This window comes from Salvelinus sp. IW2-2015, linkage group LG36 (genome assembly GCF_002910315.2).
Source record: "Salvelinus sp. IW2-2015 linkage group LG36, ASM291031v2, whole genome shotgun sequence".
Taxonomy (NCBI): Eukaryota; Metazoa; Chordata; class Actinopteri; order Salmoniformes; family Salmonidae; genus Salvelinus; species Salvelinus sp. IW2-2015.
In genome coordinates, this window is record NC_036875.1 from 30891341 (window position 1) to 30908053 (window position 16713).

Genomic DNA, 16713 nt, shown 5'->3' on the forward strand with positions numbered 1-16713 from the left:
TGTATCTACCATCTCAACGTTATACTCATTCATTATGCATTGAATATACTTAGAATTATGATGAAAATGAGGGTAGCTAGCAACGATCTTTAATCATAATGGAATGGAGGAAGGTAATTTGCATGCACATGGTGAAATGCAATAGATAAGCCTAATGGACAAAGTAATGTTTTATGACACATTGTTGTAATAAGGAAGCAACACTTGCTATCATATAATGAGCACACCACACAGCAACAAATTCTTTGAAAAATAGCTTTATTAAATGTACAAAAATAAGTTCAGTGTGTTCATGTTTATGTGGAACTGTGCTTTGGGGCAATCTACAGTAGCTATATAAATTGTTGCACTTATAAATTAATGACATATAACCATTGATTCTTGAAGAATATAACTTATGAACGCCTTATGAGTTTAGTTCAACTGTTATACCCCATCAGAACTAAAAATATAAGCTTGTTTTACTACAATGTTTGTAAACAATACATGTAAACAAACACTGTATAGCCTCAAAACATGATTAAAACGATAATTTTGATATTATGGATGGTCAGCCCTTGCACCCATAGCTATGTCTATGAATTTGAGAGTGGTTACATTTCTCCAGCCCCATACCTCAGCTTTCTAGAGAAACAGTGGCGGGGAGAACGATTTGTCAACTGCTGATTGCCGCTTTAAAGCATTTGGAGGTGCCAATAAAATATTTAGATATGCCCTCAGAGGAAGTGTTAAGGAGAAAAGAAGAAATATTGAGAACATTAAGTACGACAATCTCTGCACATATAGTAGGTAGTACATTTTCAAGTATTTTTTCTGATATTTTTTTGCTTAACCAATGGGCCAAATAAATATAATTGAATCAACAAAATATAAGAGTTTCACCATTGGAATGCAGAGAATGGTTAAACATGGGGAATACTGATTTCTCTAAGGTTATAACTGTTGCTGAAGAGCAGTGCCTCCACCACAGTACTTCGATTTGGAATGATAATAACATGACAATACCATTTATTTGCTCTTAGATGTGATTGTAATTGTAAATATGTAATTGTACTTTTGTTAATTGGTTATAGCCTGCAGGTGAGGAAGGATGGCCATTACATTTTTTGGACTTCAACCCATATTAGTGTCACGTTCGTCGTCTGAAGATGAGGAATCATCGGACCAAAGCGCAGCGTGGTAAGTGTTCATGTTAATTTTTTAAAACAGAACACTAAACAAAATAACAAAGAGAATGAACGAAACGAAACAGTCCTGTCTGGTACAGACACAAAGACTGAAAACAACTACCCACAAAACACAGGTGGGAAAAGGCTACCTAAGTATGGTTCTCAATCAGAGACAACGATAGACAGCTGCCTCTGAGAACCACACCCGGCCAAACACAAAGAAAAAGAAAACATAGAAATAGAAAATCATAGAAACACAAAACATAGAATGCCCACCCCAACTCACGCCCTGACCAAACCAAAATAGAGACATAAAAAGGATCTCTAAGGTCAGGGCGTGACAATTAGTGAAGAAACATGATAGAAGCATGTTAACATCTCTATGATTCTCATTACATGATGAAACATCAATATAGCAACCCGGTTCAATTTAACAGTCCAAAGTGGCCACAAAGTGACTTCATAAGTTATCCTTTATAAGGTATATGTGATACAGTGATTTGATAAACTGATAACAGTACCAAAGCAAAATTATACAATTAAAATAAAGTAAATTAATTACAAGAATAATTCATTTAATGTTTGCATTATTAAACGTACATGCAGATCCAATTATTCATTTCCAGCCCAGATTGAATGTTGCTCTTCTTCCTTCACAGTGGGTGTCCTCAGACAGACAGACACATTGTATTGTGAACAAGATAGCCGCCAAAGCTATGTATCTGAAGCTTCAATGGATTCGAGGCTTATGCTGTGTGCTTCGGAACCTTCTTCGCTGTGGATTGGGATTGTCTCCATGCCAACCTTTCCCATGGCAAAGTTCATGAAGACCTGTTATTCAGACTGCTTTACATACTGTAGGGTTATGCCCCAAATGGCACCCTATTCCCTAGTGCACTACTTTTGACCTATAAAGGGAATAGGGTGCCATTTTGGGATGCAGCATCAGTAATAGGTTCATACCCTCTGTCAATCACTGAATAGGATTCAAAACATATTTTTGCACCTTGATTTTTGAAGTGTGAAGACATAATGGCCTTTTAAGTCTCTGCCAGACTCCCCCCACCATCTCTGTCTGTCTCTCTTTTCTCACACCCCATATCTCACTTTCTCCATCTCCCTTCCTCTCCCTGTCTCTCTCGCTCACCTCATCCAGGGTAGTCTGGCTGACAGAGAAGTGCTTGATCTGAAAAGTGGCCTTGTTGGACTCCAGCTGGTCAAAGATGTCTGCCATACCTCCAGGTGCCACAGGAACATGATACTCCACAATGAAAGAGTGTTGGTCCTGGGAGGAGACAGGAGGGCACATGTCAATCAATATATCATCAATCAGGTGCCATACATCATAAACTGTGTGAATGTGCTTTGGGAACGTGCTGGGGGAAATGTGGGGAAGTGGTGTTGCATGAAGTTGGTAATAAACTCCACCTCACAGGAAGACACTGCCAGATACGTCTTCACTGTGAAGCCACTGCCAAAGCTGAGAGACACACACTCAACCACAAAGGAATGTATATATTTTATTACCAATCAGAGTCAATGTTATTATCTGTCAGAAGGGGGAATATTAGGTTACAGCCATAGCGTACAGTTAGCCTGGTCCCAGATCTTTTTGTGTTGTAATGGTGCAATAGCTGGCTATACAGCACAAATAGATCTGGGAACAAGCTAGCTTAGGGCACAGGAAACAAACATCAAATCAGTCAGGGCACAGTAGGAATTGCCTGGTCCTAGATCTGTTTGTGCTGCCTATGGCCGTTGTCACGACAAACAATGACCATATGAGTTGGCAAGGCAGCACATAATACATATGGGACAATGCTACACAGCAAAATCTTCAGTGTAAGAAAAAAACATTAAATTAACACAGAGTGTTAATTCAGCACGTAAAGTGTTGAGTCTGTGGACCCATAAAGACACTGTAATATTGTTAAATTACCACACTGCTTAGTGTAAAGCCATATTCATATATTTTCCAGAGTTTCTTGCCTTTCCAGAAAATTCCTTGCCTTTCCATGATTATATTTGTTAGTGAACGAGACATGGTTGTTGCATTCATCTATTTTTTGGTCCTATGGACTTCAAGTGAGATTTATTTAACACAATACAACATGTATTTCATAAAGCCTTATTTTGATGGCCTAGTTTTACCCTAATACAAAGCCCAAAAACGCAAACCAAAACCATGCCCATCATTATCATATTTCTCAGCAGGCTGTATTTCAGGTTGTTTCAATATCTGTTTGTGCATGTACATTGATTGATTGAGTCATACATTTTATGCTACTAAAACCTGGAAGCTTATAAGAAATCCTGCTATGTCCTGCGACGAACAAACAAACAGGCAAAGCATCAATACAGGGCTAAGATTGAATGATACTACACCGGCTCCGACGCTCGTCTTATGTGGCAGGGCTTGCAAACTATTACAGACTACAAAGGGAAACACAGCCGCGAGCTGCCCAGTGACACGAGCCTACCAGACACGAGCCAATCACTTCTATGCTCGCTTCGAGGCAAGCAACACTGAGGCATGCATGAGAGCATCAGCTGTACCGGAAGACTGTGTGATCCCGCTCTCCGTAGCTGACGTGAGTAAGATCTTTAAACAGGTCAACATTCACAAGGCTGTGGTGTCTTCACTGACATTTTCAACATGTCCCTGATTGAGTCTGTAAAACCAACATGTTTCAAGCAGACCACCATAGTCCCTGTGCCCAAGAACATGAAGGCAACCTGCCTAACTGACTACAGAACCGTAGCACTCACATCCGTAGCCATGAAGGGCTTTTTCAACACCATTATCCCAGAAACCCTAGACCCACTCCAATTTGCATACTGCCCCAACAGATCCACAGATGATGTAATCAATATTGCACTCCACACTGCCCTTTCCCACCTGGACAAAAGAAACACCTATGTGAGAATTCTATTCATTGACTACAGCTCAGCGTTCAACACCATAGTACCCTCAAAGCTCATCACTAAGCTAAGGTCCCTGGGACTAAACAGCTCCCTCTGTAACTGGATCCTGGACTTCCTGACGGGCCGCCCCCAGGTGGCAAGGGTAGGTAACAACACATCCACATGCTGATCCTCAACACTGGGGCACCTCAGGGGTGCGTGCTCAGTCCCCTCCTGTACTCCCTGTTCACTCATTAGTGCATGGCCAGGCACGACTCCAACGCCATCATTAAGTTTGTAGATGACACAACAGTGGTAGGCCTGATCACCGACAACAACGAGACAGCCTACAGGAAGGAGGTCAGAGACCTGGCCGTGTGGTGCCAGGACAACAGCCTCTCCCTCAACGTGATCAAGACAAAGGAGATGATTGTGGACTACAGGAAAAAGAAGACCGAGCACGCACCCATTCTCATCGACGGGGCTGCAGTGGAGCAGGTTGAGAGCTTCAAGTTCCTTGGAGTCCATATCACCAACAAACTAACATGGTCCAAGCACACCAAGACAGTCGTGAAGCGGGCACGACAAAACCTATTCCCCCTCAGGAGATTGAAAAGATTTGACATCGATCTTTAAAAGGTTCTACAGCTGCATCATCGAGAGTGGTTGCATCACTGCCTGGTATGGCAACTGCTCGGCCTCCGACCACAATGCACTACAGAGGGTAGTGCGAACGGCCCAGTACATCACTGGCGCCAAGCTTCCTGCCATCCAGGACCTCTATACCAGGTAGTGTCAAAGGAAGGCCCCGAAAATTGTCAAATACTCCAGCCACCCTAGTCATAGACTATTCTCTCTGCTACCACACGGCAAGCGGTACCGGAGCGCCAAGTCTTTGTCCAAGAGGCTTCTAAACAGTATCTACCTCCAAGCCATAAGACTCCTGAACATCTAGTCAAATGGCTACCCAGACTATTAACATTGCACCCCCCCCCCTACTCTCCACATCACTGACACTCTCTGTTGTCATCTATGCATAATCCCTTTAATTAACTCTACCTACATGTACATACTACCTCAACTAACCGGTGCCCCCGCACATTGACTCTGTACCGGCACCCCCCCGTATATATTGTTATTTTTTACTGCTCCACTTTAATTACTTGTTGCTTTTATCTCTTATTCTTATCTGTATTTTTTGAAACTGCACTGTCGGTTAGGGGTTCGTAAGTAAGCATTTCACCGTAAGGTTGTCATCACGTCTTGCAGTCAATTTTGCCTCAATGTTTCTCAGAATAGCAGCTGACTCTACAGCACAGTGGTACTGGCCTTCAAGCATCGTGATCGTGTCACTGAATACGGTCAAGTTTCCATGGACAAAGTCCAGCCAAAGTTCAGTCAGTGGATCTTCGAGCATTGTTCGCAGGACAACAGGGCATTTGTCTTCAGAAAGAAAGAAGGATTTCAATGGCACATACCTTTTCAGCACTCTTTCTAGAGCAGGGAGCATGGACAGCCAGCAAACATTGCTGTGTCCAAAAATGTTATGGTACTCCTGGCCAACAAACTCACAAAAGCTCTTCAGGTTTTCTACTCTTGACGGTGAAAAAGTGGAATGCCACGACTTTGTTTTGCAGGTTACATTTTTGGATGACCACCAGGACTGCAGCTGCAATCTCCTCTTCTGTTTCTCCTTTCAAATCAACAAAATCAAGCAGTTTTGTTTCCACATATATCTGACTACTATTGGCAGCAGCTTTACATGTCCATGATTGGATGCATCAATGGCCAGGGACACAAATTCAACCTGGTCTAGGTCCTGTGTTACCAAAGTGGTTGCCCATGGTGCTAACACGTTACTTACTGTGGCGTCACATTTTGTCCTAGCACATGTAAACTTCGGCTCATAAAGCTTTCGTGTCAGTTATGCTGTGCAGTCCATAGATCTGTAACTATGATTGTGTCGCATAGTGTGGTATGCAAAGACACCCTCCTGCAAAGCTAAATCATATTCTTCTTGGGAAGGATCTACTTTCTTGAAGAATGTGGTGACAGAGGGCATACCAACACGGGCAATCAGAGAGGCTTTATGCTTTTTTTGTCTGTTGATGTTCTACCACTGCCGTTCTTCCCCCGCTGCCATTTGAAAAAAAGGAATTACAAAGGGTGCAGTTAACCATTCTATCGTCTTGACCTGAGCGTATAAATGGAAATTCTCTCGTCATGTTGTCATTAAAATGGCATTTCCGTTTCTTGGAAAGAGCCATTGTACCTCCTTTGTCTGTTCTTCTTCACTCTCCTTCTGTCACTCTTCTTACTCTCAACTTMTTCTTCTCCTCCAATCGTCTTCCTGATCTTTCTTCCTTTCCTTCTCTTTACCTTTCCACCTCACTCTCCTCGCTTCACTCTTTTTACTCCCTTAATTTTTCCTTCTCCAATCTTTAATAATAAATAGTACACTATTAGATAAAATACTTTGGTTAACAGATTCCCATTGCTTGCCTCATTTTGTATTTTATCTCAAAAACATTTTTTGGGATAATAAATTGGCAGGCTCTGTAATCATATCTTTCCTCCCCTATCTCACTCTTCTTCCTATCCAGTCTTTCTCCTCTCCACTCTAACAGAAAACATTATGCTAATGTTATCCATGAAAATGTCAAAATATATTTTCACACTACTTATAACACTACACTACACACTGCATTAATTTAATATAATCATATTTTCAAAATAGCCCGTCCACTGCATGTTTACATGTGAACGTTTTTTAACCTAGCTACATAGCTAATGTTAGCTAGCATAACCTATTTAAAACCATATAACGCAAACCATTTAACTATAAAATACGTTGTGAAAGAACATCATTAGCTAGTATCTCAAATGAGTGTAACTTACCTGGCTTGAAAATACGTTTGTGGTGATGTTATGGATTCACTTGACACTTGCTAGCTTCTGGCCGAGTTTTCCACAGCAGTTTTCTCTAAAACTAGCGCGAGCAAGTAGTTAGAAGAAGTAGAAGAGTGAATGAAGCTGATATAGCGAGCGGCCCCCTCTGCTGGACAAAACAAGCACAACAAGATTGAGACGTCAACCGGTAGACTCTGATGCCCGCTGTTTCTTGCCACGTAAAATATTATTTCACTTTGTAGTCTGTTTTTAACGCACAGTTAAAAACGGGGACATTTCCGGGGACAGCTCCAGCCGGGGACTGTCCCCGGAAAACGGGGACGTCTGGTCACCCTACAGGCTCTGTACTAGTAAAACTGGTGTCATCATCAGCAGCAGGATTAGTCTGTAGGACACACAGTAGTCAGTGATTAGCCAACATTTTACTACTTTGTCCCCATCAATACACACTCAAACAAGGGGCTATATCCACCCAACCCCATCGTGTCAATAGATCACACATACTAACCTTCACACACACACACACACAATACCTACCCGCAACCGACACCAGTCAGTCAACCACACATCCAGTCCTTACTAATACTGATTTTTCTCAAATGTTGACTTCAAGCCTTGAATGAACAATCAACTAAGCCTCCATAATAAGGAGAAAACTACAGTAGAAGTTGTAGCTTGTCTTGTTTTGCACGCTTTGTACAAAATAATAAAAATGCAATACTACAGGATATTTCTTAACGTAGCTCTTTATTAGCTAGCTATAACTGGCATGTTCACGTATCGCCAACCAGGATCAAACTGACCATCACCTAACCATTTGGGTGGTCTTAACCAATCATAGCACAGTATGATATGGCGGTAAAATGCATCCAATTATAATTCAGTATGTTTACACATATGAATATTACATAGCCTACTTGTAAACACACCAACAAGACACGGACCATGTTTATGCCTAGCTCCAGTATATTTATTTGCGCATAATGGTGTCATGGGAAAAGTTTGTATATTTAAGTAAGATTTTACAAGGTGACTTACACTAGTACCTGGTGCTGAGCTTGATGTCAATGCCACTGAAGATGTTGATGGGATCGGACTCTAAATAGAACACACAACGTTAGTCACATTAGCCTCTGTGGTAGTTAGTTAGCTAGCTAACATAACCCAATGAAACTAACATTAGCATGTAAAGTTACAAATCACATTGCCAGATAGCAGCTGGCTAATTACATTGAAATGCTTTGGAATGTGTAGTGTGAACGCTGCGTGTAACACATTCGGTATCAGGAAAAATAAATAGCAAGGTCTGCTAACTTTCTTTAATTATGTTTAATTACCGCAAACAATGAATGGCAAATGCAATTTTCGTATATACGGGTTCACTGTATCTCCGCGCAGGGTAGATCAGAGAACTGGCAGGAAGTACGTAAACAGCTGTTCTTATACCGTGATGACGTAGTTCCAACGCGTCTGTTGGCCTATCACAGTAGAGGCTGGGCGCGGTTTAGACTTTGCCCCGCCTTTGCTGGCCCTCGGATTTGTCCAAGCCCCTTGGCACGTTCCTTTTGTCCACATCTGGTTGCTGGGTAGATTAGATCCGTCTTGTGTCTGTCGATTCTACACTGAAACAGTTCCTAATATGGTATTGTCCAGTATTCTAACCTCCTGGTTGGCCTAGAGAGATGCACCCCTCCCCTCTCCAGACTGACCACAGCTTTTATGGCCTGTGTTGGTCAGTCCTTACACACCCATCTGTATTGTTTGTGTGTGTGTGTGTAACAAAACAATATTCATCTTCAAACAATATGCTAACAGGCTATAGTGCATAAACATAAATCCTAACAGTAGCCAGAGTATTATGAAAGTTAGCTAGCTCGATTTTTGTTCAGATAAACAAATATAGTTAGCTAGCTAGTTAGCTAGGTAACGTTAGCTACGTTACCCCAGCTTGACCGATTTTCTGCTGCGCTGATGTTGGCAGATCGGATGCCTTCCTTTTTGAAGTGAAGGGGAAAATCGATGGAATAGCATCACTCTTCAACTTTCGATGACATGGCAACCCCATTAGTTGAGATTTCAGTTCCGTTTCGAAATCTAGCTACAGACATTTTGATATTTCTAACATCAATTGAATACACCTCGACATCCTGAAATCGCTATGAATTCAGGATATTGTGGTTTGTTTACAACCAGGAAATGTAGCTGGCCCGTTTCTACTGGTTAGATGCAGAATTCTCCTATTTGCATGTAGTGAGGAAAGTCTAAATTTTGATGACACATATGAGATGTTAATAACATATTAATGGACATATATAGTGAAATAGAGCAGCGGTGAAATATCCCTTTAACGGAAATTAACTCAACAGGGTCGAGTAACAACAACACCCTCTGATTAACACTTACAATTTATTCACCGCAGGTGGCATCAATTTCAATCCCACTGATTTTAACCCCACTAGAATCAACACTCAGATATAACACTCACAACACTTTTTACTTGGGATGTACACCTTTCCCTTTCAAGACGATTCAATACATATCTAGATACCTGGGCTCTGATACGATATAGGAACAATACATATTAGTTTGAAATTATTCGGTGCGATTCAGTTTGATTAGAGGAACAAATCAATGCAATTCGGTTCGATGCGATATGCAACTTGATGTACTAACATTTGTTGCATAAACACATACATTTTCCATTCTAAATAAGAATCTGCTGCTTTGGAGATCATGAGCTGGGCCTCTCTGAGCAGGAGCTGACTGTGTGTGTGTGTGCGTGCGTGCGTGCATGCCTGCGTGCATGCGTGTGTGTGTAAATTATGTATATGGTGCATATAGGCACCTGAGCTGAGCCATAAGGGAAGATGGGCATCTACCACCCCACTATCAGTAAGCCTTGAGCTAGCCTCGAACTAGGCCCATATACCAGCTAACTTCTTGGGCTACAATACCTCCTTTGCCAATTGGCCTGGACCCTTTATTGTCGATACGGAGCCCCGCCGATCCATCACGACTGGTCTGCCGAGTAATCGTCCAATGTGGTTTCAACAGGCTTTTCCGTTGCAATGTTGCCGAAGACCCATCCGCTAGACCCGGCCCACTAGCTTTCTGAACGCCGTTGTCTCCCTCTCGCCTTGCGTAGTAGCGACTAACGAACTGCTCCCGGACTCACCTATTGCTGCTCATTGGACCCTATGATCACTCGGCTACACAGATGATGCCTGCTGGACTATTCACTAACGCGGTACCTCTTTTTGTTTATCTGTCGGCCCCAACCTCGAACTCAGGTCCTGTGCATACCTGACTGACCATCTCTGCCCATTCATCGCCATTTACCCGCTGTTGTCTAAGCTCTCCCGATTAACACCCGTGATTGCTTTATGCCTCTCTCTATTGTCAATATGCCATCTCGTTTAGTACTTATTGTTTTATTTCACTGTAGAGCCCACAGTCCCGCTCAACATGCCTTTGATAGCTCTTTTGTCCCACCCCCCACACATGCGGAGACCTCACCTGGCTTAACTGGTGCCTCCAGAGATGCAATCTCTCTCTCATCGTCACTCAATGCCTAGGTTTACCTCCACTGTACACACATCCTACCACACCCTTGTCTGTACATTAGGCCTTGAATCTATTGTACCACGCCCAGAAATCTGCTCCTTTTATTCTCTGTTCCCAGCGCACTAGACGACCAGGTCTTACAGCCTTTAGCCGTACCCTCATCCTACTCCTCCTCTGGTGATGTAGAGGTTAACCGAGGCCCTGTAGCCCCCAGTACCACACCTATTCCCCAGGTGCTCTCATTTGTTGACTTCTGTAACCGTAAAAGCCTTGGTTTCATGCATGTTAACATCAGCAGCCTCCTCCCTAAGTTTGTTTTATTCACTGCTTTAGCACACTCTGCCAACCCTGATGTACTAGCCGTGTCTGAATCTTGGCTTAGGAAGGCCACCAAAAATTCTGACATTTCCATCCCCAACTACAACATTTTCCATCAAGATAGAACTGCCAAAGGGGGCGGAGTTGCAATCTACTGCAGAGATAGCCTGCAGAGTTCTGTCAAACTATCCAGGTCTGTGCCCAAACAGTTCTAGCTTCTACTTTTAAAAATCCACCTTTCCAGAAATAAGTCTCTCACTGTTGCCGCTTGTTATAGACACCCCTCAGCCCCCAGCTGTGCCCTGGACACCATATAAATGATTGCCCCCCTTTTATCTTCAGAGTTCGTACTGTTAGGTGACCTAAACTGGGATATGCTTAACACCCCGGCCGTCCTACAATCTAAACTAGATGCCCTTGTCGTGTCTTTGACTATGCCAGATTGATTGCTATGACATGCTATTCTATAAAATAATTTCTCCGTAATTAATATTACCTGATTGAACTAATCATGTAAATATTAATTAACTAGAGAGGGACACCACGAAAGAATATTTATAGAGCTGTTATCTTTCGAATAAACTCTTAAAGATTTAGTAATATTTTACTAAATAGCAGTCACATTAATCGTCATTTTATTCAGTCTCATCTGAAAGTTGTAAGTCCTTGATTATCTGCAAGAATCCTGGCTAACAAGTTGAATCAGCAATACAAAATTGGGTTTAATTATTTATTTACTAAATACCTAACTAATCACACAGAATCACACATATACAATTAAATCATAACTTGATCACAAATTACGTCATACAGAAAAACGTCCCTGGCGGGCGGAATAGATATGACAGCTTGTTACACAAAGAAAAGGGGCGGGATCTTAGTGAAAGAGCGGGAGATTCGAACATAGGCGAGCTGTGCTGTCGTAAATACAGTATCTGATGCATTCTAAATTACCGGCCATTTGAAAAAGAAAATGCAATACATATTTACTCTGAGCTGCGCTTCAGTAGGTTGGTGGTAGATGGACCGTGTCGCCAACACGAGTCCTCTGTCCTTTGAAGAATGTCTCTGGTTGTCACGGGATACGTTGTAGTAACGTTGTATGTAGTAGACGGGATACTCGGACTGTCCTTCCTAACCTGCGTTTAGCTGTTSCTAACTCAACGGTTAGGAGATATCACTTCTGTAGTGAATACGAGTTCAAAGTTCATACCATTCACAATCAAAGTCCATGCTGATGTTGGCCTAGTTCTGTAGTTATTGTCTGAACCATTCTGACACAGGACCGTCATCCTGGTGTACCCGGAACAGAAAGTTATATTATATTATATATATTATATGGCTTTTATAGTGGAGGGAGAGGGGTGTGTCTGAAAAGTTTATAACCCATGCCTCTTCACAGGGGCGGGCCACTGTGAGCAGAGGAACACTTATGAAAGTACAGATCTCTCATTTGGAAGCTAAAATTACATTTCACCTCTTCACAAATAATGTCATATTCAAACATTTCAATTAAACCACAATTCCATGTGAATCCGATACCTCTGACATTTATACTTTCCACAGTAGAGTTTATGTCATTCTATCATTGATGAGAATGTGTCAGAGGGCAACCGAACTGACATAATATACCTTAAGTACCACCGCATATGTTCAGTTGGTTGGATTACCAGAATATAGTTCATTTCCCCCAACTTCTGATGTTACCCAGAATCTCTATGTTAACCCATGGGTTTCCTTATGTCACATCAGTTATAGTGGGGAGAGAGAAAAAGGGGGAAAGAGGTATTTATGACTGTCGTAAACCTACCCCCAACCCAACGTCATGACACCCTCAATCTCACACAAATTATCAAGGAACCTACCAGGTACAACCCTAAATCCAGAAACACAGGCACCCTCATAGATATCATCCTGATCAACTTGCCCTCCAAATACACCTCTGCTGTCTTCAACCAGGATCTCAGCGATCACTGCCTCATTGCCTGCATCTGTAATGGGTACGTGGTCAAACGACCACCCCTCATCACTGTCAAACGTTCCCTAAAACACTTCAGTGAGCAGACCTTTCTAATCGACCTGGCCCGGGTATCCCGGAAGGATTTTGACCTCATCCTGTCAGTAGAGGATGCCTGGTTCTGCTTTAAAAGTGCTTTCCTTACCATCTTAAATATGAATGCCCCATTCAAAAAATGTAGAACTAAGAACAGATATAGCCCTTGGTTCATTCCGGACTAGACTGCCCTTGACGAGCACAAAAACATCCTGTGGCGTACTGCATTAGCATGAAATAGCCTTTTCAGGAAATGCAACTTTTCAGCGAAGTTAGGAACCAATATACACAGTTAATTAGGAAAGCAAAGGCTAGCTTTTTCAAACAGAAATTAGCATCCTGTAGCACAAATTCCAAAAAGTTTTGGGACACTGTAAAGCCCATGGAGAATAAAAGCACATCCTCCCAGCTGCACACTGCACTGAGGCTAGGAAACACTGTCACCACCGATAAATGTACGATAATTGAGAATTTCAGTAAGCATTTTTCTACGGCTGGCCATGCTTTCCACCTGGCTACCCCTAACCCGGCAACAGCCCTGGCACCCCCCACCGCAACTTGCCCCCCCCCCTCCGCTTCTCCTTCACCCAAATCCAGAAAGCTGATGTTCTGAAAGAGCTGCAAAATCTGGACCCCTACAAATCAGGTGGGCTAGACAATTGTTGCAATTGTTGCAACCCCTATTACTAGCCTGTTCAAACTCTCTTTCGTATTATCATCAATTTTAACGCATAGTAGGGAATAGCATGCCATTTGAGACACATCATATTGGGCCTGCTGTCTGTCCCTGCTAAATAATGCCAGCTTAGGAAAATCAATCTATCAAATAAAAAATGGGTAAATACAGAAAGTCAGTCTCCACATAATCCTTGTTATCTCAGGCTAGAGCTAGACCGGTTTCCTTTTGGAGATATCAACTCAGGTTAATGAAAGTAATAAACATTGAGGTATCTTTAAGTATGCCAGGCAGACACAGGAACATCAGGCTTTGGCTTTGATGCCCAACCAAGATAGAAGCAATCTCACGAATACCAATGAAAGTTTGAATTCTCTCTTTTTTGTTTACAGGCATAGTAACTCCTTTTAGCAACAATATATATGCTTTTTAGAGTGAACCAAGAGAAAAATAAACTATATTTAGTCTCCAATGTTTATTGAAAATATAAATACAATGAGCACATGTTGTCTCTCAAATACATTGTTTCAATTGTTGGTTAGTTAGCTAGCAATTATTTTGCCATATTAGCATAGATGTGACATCAGTAAAAAACACCTTAATACAAGACATAGTATCAAGAACCACATAAAACTAGCTTAAACGAGCCACCTATGATTCCCCACATGTCAGCTTCTTGTCATTGTGGTTAGCTTCTGGCCATCCAGAATCACAACAACACACGGACTTCTGACCCATTGAAGTGTGCGCATCAATTTTGTGAGGTTGTCAGCTAACTCGTCTATAGAGACAAAATCAAACAGAATCACTTTAGCAACATTCAAAAGATGAAACCATGACACTGAACAGACTGAGCCAACGATAAAACAACTGTCAGCCAGGGTAGCAGGGTAACATTAGGCTACCCCCCACCCCAAATAACCAATTCATCATCAAGCTATGATGATTTGAATCAGCTGTGCAGTGCTAGGGCAAAAACCAACACGTGCACCCAGGTGGGCCCCAGGACTGAGTTTGGGAAACCCTGCCCTATATAGTGCACTACTTTTGACCAGAGCCCTATAAAAGTAGTGCACTATAAAGGTAATAGGGTACCATTTGGGTCACACACACAGGCTACACTGTGGTGGTGCTGAAATTAGGATGAAACTTCAGTCTGCATGCCTCAATCCCTGAGTACACCTCTCAACACTCCTGATTGGTATTCAGCCGGCATAGTGATAGGAGACTGATGAGGAGACACTACTGCCCCCTGGCTTTAAACAATAGAGCTAAAAGGGTGGAGAATTGGGATGCAGCCCATGCCTTTCAGACTATAGGATCTAAATGGTTGCCCCGTGAGAACCTACACAGAAAAATGCTGGGTTAAAAACAACCCAGCGCTGGTAGGTGGTGGGCCGAAGCTGAAAAACGTGAAGTTGATCGATCCCCAACTGTATATGACAGTTAAACATTCTTACGCACACACACACAACATCTGCTAATTTGCAACTGCTATGTCCTTTAATTAACTCTAACCCACATGTTCATGTTGGGTGCATTTGCAAGACTCAAACGGTACTGAACTGTCTCCTTTGGTTTCCCAGCTGTCAGACTTGGTGCTTCCGGTGCAGACCTATGAAACAAAAATACATGCACAATGTAAACCACAGGCTTGTTCATAAACATAGATTAGTAACAAGTCATTGCCCAAAGGAGATTTAGGGCCAGTTTCCCTGACCCCGATTAAGGTAGTGTTTTATTGTGAAGACCCTTCAAAAAAACTAAAGATATTCACAAGGTGAACCACAGGCCTGTTTAAAATGGTAAGATGACTGCATTGTGCATACGTGTACTGATTGACAACGAAACTAGCCAAACCACTCCAATAACACTTGTACATACACACACACAAATGCATAAACATATAGCGGGAACATAGTACAGGTAATCCTAACAGACAATGCTCTCCATCAGGAAATTAATACAAATGAAAATTCACACAGCAAATTTAAGATCAGATTTTTAACACCCAGTGTTAAATTTAACACTTTCTTTGAAATTATGTGACCCACCGAAATAGTGCTAAACACTAAACACTGTGGGAAATACCCACTCATGACTGTGCTTGTTAGTCACAGAGACATAGTTGTTGCATTCAATAACTTCTAGGATTGAATCCTTCACCAAGTGACACTGCCTAAGGGAACATGTTTAAAATAAAAGTACAACAATTCCAGATTTTTAAAACCCTGAAAACCTCATATGATGAATTGCAACACTCCTCGCTCATAGCTGAACAACTAAAGTGGCTATTTTAAAGTCTTGGTTATGATTATAGCCTACTGTTATGGCTTAGTCAACTTTCAATTGTACTCACACTCAACTGTTTTGATCAACTGATAAGATACATTCTGATGTTTTGTCTCTTGAAATGAACCAATACACGTCCTGATCCACCTCGTCATTGAACATATTTGCTTGTGGCATGTCACAATTATGCCAGTTATTCAACGTTGATTGTTTTGTTAGATTTGAAAAAATAACAATATTTTGGAGATGATTGTTTTCAAATAACCTAAAGTGAGTGAGAAAAAGGCAATTTTTGAACATGGGGTGAGACATTGTTAGTAATCTGTAAATTAAGCCAGTTTGTTATTTAGAATGATATATTTCTGTTTTTAGAGGGAGAGAAACCAAAAGCCTACTGTCGCCTCATGGGTCTCCAGGTCGCGGCCAGCACGGGTATCAAACCAGCATCTGTAGCAACACAGTTTGCACTGCGATGCAGTGTCTTAGACCGCTGAGCCACTCGGGAGAACAACATCACCGGTCAGGAGTAGGCTACAGTACTACAGTAAGAGCAAAATAATCTTAACATTTCCACACCTTAATTGTAGTCTAAGTTTGCAGGACAGAAGAATAGCAATTCTTACACTATTGTTCTAAATTCAATCACCTTCTTCATCCTCATCATTCAGTTCATTGAAATTACATTTTGAAGTCGTGCACAATTATCAGTTTCTATTTGGTTTATGTCGCCCATTCATTGTCAGTTAGAGACACAGTAGTGCCTTGGGACCCAAAAGCATAATCAGTGCTCTAACTTCCCCTTGTGCTGGTCTGGAGCAATTAAGTAG

The 16713-nt window shown here is 41.8% G+C and overlaps 1 long non-coding RNA gene across 2 annotated transcripts; it reads right to left on the reverse strand.

Annotated features, from left to right (window-relative positions):
* Positions 1 to 241: 241 nt before the first annotated feature.
* On the reverse strand, positions 242 to 8828 carry LOC111959399 (uncharacterized). 2 transcript variants are annotated; one of them, XR_011474948.1, is made up of 4 exons: positions 8321 to 8828; positions 8022 to 8081; positions 6972 to 7131; positions 242 to 2454 (listed from the first exon to the last, which is right to left on the reverse strand). It is a non-coding gene; the product is annotated as an uncharacterized lncRNA (long non-coding RNA). The 2 variants fall into 2 exon arrangements; XR_002876674.2 differs by having other exon boundaries at positions 6972 to 7368.
* Between the last annotated feature and the right edge of the window lie 7885 nt (positions 8829 to 16713).